The 5707-nt window shown below is 32.6% G+C and overlaps 1 long non-coding RNA gene across 1 annotated transcript; it reads right to left on the reverse strand.

The window, feature by feature from the left end:
- Positions 1-3414: 3414 nt before the first annotated feature.
- Positions 3415-5707, reverse strand: LOC135637874 (uncharacterized). Its single transcript, XR_010496408.1, has 2 exons — positions 3804-5707; positions 3415-3695 (listed from the first exon to the last, which is right to left on the reverse strand). It is a non-coding gene; the product is annotated as an uncharacterized LOC135637874 (long non-coding RNA).

Below are 5707 nucleotides of genomic sequence, written 5' to 3' on the forward strand. Positions count from 1 at the left end.
GATATCCCTTTATATTGATGATGGAAAATAAATAAAAATTTATGCATGATTTATTTTAGAAAATTTATATATTGCTAAAAAATGAAATAGTCGGCTTATATATATATATATATATATATATATATATATATATATATATATATATATATATATATATATATATTGGATTGGTTTATAATATAGCAACTTAAATATTTTTGGATTAAATTGATGCTTGATTTTTGAGGGACTGTCAGGTAGAAGTTGGGGACATACTAATATCGTTGGCTGCAATGGAATGGACTAATGAATCTTAATAAATCTGTAATGATGAACTCGAAACCACAATTTGCAATGAGTCAAAGGTACCAATGGTTGTTCTCGTTAGATGTGATCTAACCTCGGAGTTGTCTTCCACCGGATGTGATCGATCTACTTGAAGATGCAAACAATCGCATCATAAAACATTGGTCTATTTGTATATTTAAAATCAATATTTAGTTTTTTTAATTAAAAAAATTCTTTTCAAATTTGAATTTTTAATTTAAAATATTTATTTTTAATTTTTAATTTTCTTTTGTCACTTTTGTTTTTATTCCCTTACATCATTACTAAATTTCTATTGGTTCATTGATCTTATAGGATTTGATCTAATTTTTGTCATCCTTAATAAGGCATGCACAAATAAGAACAACATAGGCATGCTTTATTTTTATTTCTCATATAAAATATTTTATATTAGTCTGCAAAAGGATTTTGTTGGACATACTCTAGTATAAATTTTGTTAAAACCTCATATAACGAGATGTTTTTTTCAAAAAATAAAGTGATTAAGGTGAGATTGAAATTTAGAACCATGTAATAAATTATCAAAGTCTTTATCAGTTAAACTAACTGATATAATCAAATATATCGAATGAGATTTCGAATTCTCAATAAAGGAACATGGGATATTACTATTTGATCAATGTTTTAGATATTAAAAAAAATTAAAATAAACATAATAATTTAAAATAATAATAATAAATAAAAAAATATTAAATCAAACTTGTATTCAAGCCAATTTATACATTTGGATGATTTAGACCCAATCCTTTCTTTTATTGAATTATTTTATAAAATTTTTAATCAAGCTAAATGGTTAAAATCCAAATTGAGATTTTGATAAGAGAGAATTATTTAAAAAAAATGAAAATCAAGTTCTCTTTACAATGCATGTCAAGTCAAGTCAAATTCATTGACAATTAAAATTGACATTTTTATTATAGTGTTTCCTTGTTCTTACATGATTTGGATTGTTTTGTGAGCTCTGGATTGGGTTAAAGTGAGAAGGTGTGTGCCATGCAAAATGCTGCATGCTGCAATGATGTGACAACAAAGGCAATTGTTATAGCTAATTCCAAGCCACAAGTCTCCAGTGGCTGGACCAACTGTAGGAAGAAGTCTCGTGATCTAAGTGTGGCATTGAAGAACTAGATAATAGTGGTGGGGAGAGAACATGTTAATGATAAAAATATTTTAAATGATTAATAATTATATATAAATATAAATAATAATAATAATTTTAAGATCTATGTGGTTCAACACTCTTAAATTATATCCATAAAAAAAATCAAATTATTCAGAATAAATTATAACTTTTCTTGAGTTATAATTTTTCGAGAGAAAAAAAAAATCAAATTATTGCGTAAGTACTTGTTTGAGTATGTACAAGGAATAAACTAGCTTGCACAATTTTTTATTTTTGTCGAAGCACTATAAAATCTTCAGATTACTCTATACAAATCTATTCTTATAGATATCTATGAATAAAGATAATCTTCACATCAATTTGACAAACTAAGAATTTATAGATGAAAACAAAAACAAGCAAAACACGAATGATAGTAATTTGTGTCAAAATAATCGGTGCCAACATTTTATCCAAAACCTTAAGCTACAAGTATAGTCTTATATTTTTTAATTATACCATCAATCCTAATCTTCTTTTTAAAAATCTACAAATATAGTCTTATATATATATATATATATATATACACACACACACACGAATAAGAAGATGAGATAAAATATTTTTATTTTTTTTAAATCTGATCACAGTGGTTTAGATAAAAAAAAAATACAGATTTCAAAATTCTAATCAGATTATAAACTTACAGATGAATCAATCATGAACAATAAGCAATAATAATATTAAAAACAATAATTCGAAATATTTATTTTGAAATACTGATCGGATTTTAAGTTAAGTCGTTTTAGCAAGCAAACAAACACTTAACACTTATTCAAAGATCAAATATAAATAAGTAATTTTCTTTTTATCATCGAGTTAGCATCCCACTTCATCTTAATCGAAGAAGGAATATAGATTAATCCTCTGATTAAAACTAAACAAATATTAATAAAATCCTATAAAGCATATTTCCTCGGCCCTCGTGCTTATGCTTATTAAAAAATCATCCAAAATATAATGGGGGTTTAATCCTCCAACACGCGCACAAAATTGGCGAAAAATCAGAAGAATGAATGGAACAAAGAAACTTTGTTGTGAATTATGTGAAATAACTGAGAATAAGGATTTACGTAGGGTTTTTTTTTTACCAATAGGAGACTGCCATGTGGCTGCAGCATGCAAGCTAATAGCGACCATGGCGTTTCAATCGGCCACCTCGAGAGACATGCATGACAGCTCTGCAGCTCGTCACGTCGCGCGAAGCATGCGAGGAGGGTTGAGACGTACAAACCAAAGAATTCAATCAAAGAAGAGCAGTATAATAATCAAAATATCCATATAAAATAATAGGTGGACTAGATTTCCACCTTCAGCTGTGGTTGAGAGGTTCCGAACCGGTTCGACTTGATACCATCAATAGGCCAGCCACCAACTTTAAGGGGCAATTATAAGGTTTCTATGAACCTATACGGTTCTCATATTATCGACTTCTTACTACAAAGGCTGCTCTTTCCATAAGATGCACACAATTGGATATTACTCTACTCAATGAAGTTTTGATCAATTATTATAAAGGCTTCTTACTATCTTATTCTTTAATTTCGTCTTTTTTAACTACAATACAAAGAACCTAAGACACTTGCTGTAGAAGATTGGCAAAACTGGATACTATCCACTGAAGTTTCGATCAATCATTAGATTTTATTAAAAATAATGTAATTATCTTATTATTAGGTATGTTTGGTCCACTCTTGAGATACTGAAAATAATGAAAATAATGTAATTGCTCCAAACTTGAGATACTGTTGTATATTAATAAACAGTCACATTGGTTTTAGGAAACATTCAAACTGATCATAACTCCCAGTAAATTGCATCAAGTTTGCTTGAATTCTAAAGGATGGATCTTCCTGATAAGGAAGTGCTAGTTTGGAATAGAATTCCATGTCCAACACTTACAACAGGTTCAGCACATTGAACTATGATCCTCACATTCATGTTCATCAACAGATTATAATCATAACAACAACCCATGTACATAATCCAGAAAAGTTCAGCACATAATCTACAGATTCTGTACTTGGAATCATATTTATTTATGCACATTAATTCAGACGACTGTATCGATATCTTTTTCTCAACACAACATTTATGGAAACATGAGGAAAGCCATGCCAAGCCATTGTTCCTATTGCTATTTGCTATGAGATGCAAGAACACCTACTGTTTCAGAGGTGCTTGTACCTGTGTATTGCAGGTGTACCTGCATGCAGCATGCTGCAGATGTCATGTGAATTTGAGAGAAAGACTGTATGAAGGAAGACATTAGAGTATGTAGAGTGAGTTTGTGTGGAGAGGATGGACTGAATACCTTATGGGATGGGTGTCGTATAGATGCTGATCTACTAATTAGCATGTGAGAGCCTGGTACATTTCTGATAAGTGATCAGGAAAGGGGTCAATTTGCAGACATTTCAGTGAATGATGTCTCTGTGAACTGTCCTCACTGAAGCTAACCACTTGCAAGATGTATCCAAAAGCAGGTCCACCTGCATGATAATGGTTTTAAACATCAGTCTGTGCCTTTAAAGTTGTACTCACTACAATTCAGGCATCTCCAATGGCGGTTTGCTGACAAAAATTCTATGCTTGCATCGCTTGTTTTTAGAGAGAAGAGATACGACAAGTGTTATATCTAAATCAAGCTTATTAAAGGAGTTTAAGATGCTTGTAACCTATCTGAATTTAACGATGTGATCAACACATCTTATGAATGGCAGGTCAAGAAATTTGATGGATAACATAGATTTTGCTCCAAAAAAAGGATATCACTATGTATGTTTTTGACTCATATTTAAGAGCAGTGGGATGTCATACCTCAAGAAACGCTGTTCGGTATCGACTCAAAAATCATCTTAATACTATGACATGGAACTACTGGAGATATCACAAGGAGCATGAAAGCAGTGTAAAACAAGATCAGACAAACTCTTTTAGATTTCTAAGAACAAAAACTTGAACAGTAAGTCTTACTCCATGAAATCAGTAGAATTTGGTCTTACAAAGAAACTCAAAAGCTTTATACTCTTTAAGTTCTTACAACCACACCAAACATACCAAATAACAACTAAAATCTTCATGTTAGTGAAATTGCTGCAAACTTATCCGATGCGAATCCAAATTTCTTGATTGATCTGAAGACAATTTATTTCCGCATAAAGTTTATTTGTAAATTATGTGGTGAGGTGTTAGAGAATATGTTGTTGGATGTCAAAAGAAAAGCCATACAACAAAAAGGTTTTTGATCGTATGCTTACTGCAATATGTCCTGCCATCTCTTCCAGACTGTAAGGCTGAAAATTAACATCTGTGAGGACTAATATGTAGCAATGCTTGCATGTAAAAGTGAAGCAAAAGAAAACCTGAACATGACCTCGAGATCAATCTCAGGCAATTTGTTTTTTTTTTGCATACTAACCCATCATTGTCGGAAAAGATAATGAAGATCTTAGAACAGTACATTAAGACCAAAACTGGCAGTAAAGAAAAAGCAAAATAATTCATGGCCTGTCGTGTTACCGTACTCCAACGAGTGGATCGCAGCATCCAGCCTCGGCATTTTGCTTGCCATTAGTCGCTTATCGCCGATGCAGCATCATCAAGATTCTCACTTGCAATCGTAACGCGGCCGCTCGACTCATGTGAATCTTGATGATGCTACACCCGCAAACATCGACTGTGATAAACCACCAAAGATTTTTAGAAGAAAGCACGGATGAAAGAGACAATGAGCAGGGTGGCAGACCCAACAAAGAAGGCATTGTAGGAGGAGAGAGAGAGGTTTGTGAGTGTGTGGAGAGGACAGCAATGTCCGAACGGCATCTAGATTTGGATCAAAATGAACCCAAGAAAAGAACAGAAGAAAGAAGTAAGCAGGATCTGCAACAGCGATCGAGCACCACAGCTAAAAACCTCGATATCCATCTACATGAACTCCAACAGTCATGCTACCCGAAACGTCGTCATAGACGACGAGAACGGAGAAGAAGACGAGAAATTTGGTTCTGTTGAATCATATCCATCTTCCGTTTTGCTCAGTCAGAAGGGAGTCGGTCTAAAAAGAGAGCTTCACATATAAAAGGAAACCATATGTTGCAGGCCAAAGCAGGAAGAAGATTACAACATGATCGAATTTGGACTCACACAACCTGAAACCCAATCCAAGAGCAGATGGAGGAAGCCGAAACACAGAGCGAGAGAGAGAGAGAGAGAGAG

Source organism: Musa acuminata, chromosome BXJ3-5 (assembly GCF_036884655.1).
Source record: "Musa acuminata AAA Group cultivar baxijiao chromosome BXJ3-5, Cavendish_Baxijiao_AAA, whole genome shotgun sequence".
Classification (NCBI taxonomy): domain Eukaryota; kingdom Viridiplantae; phylum Streptophyta; class Magnoliopsida; order Zingiberales; family Musaceae; genus Musa; species Musa acuminata.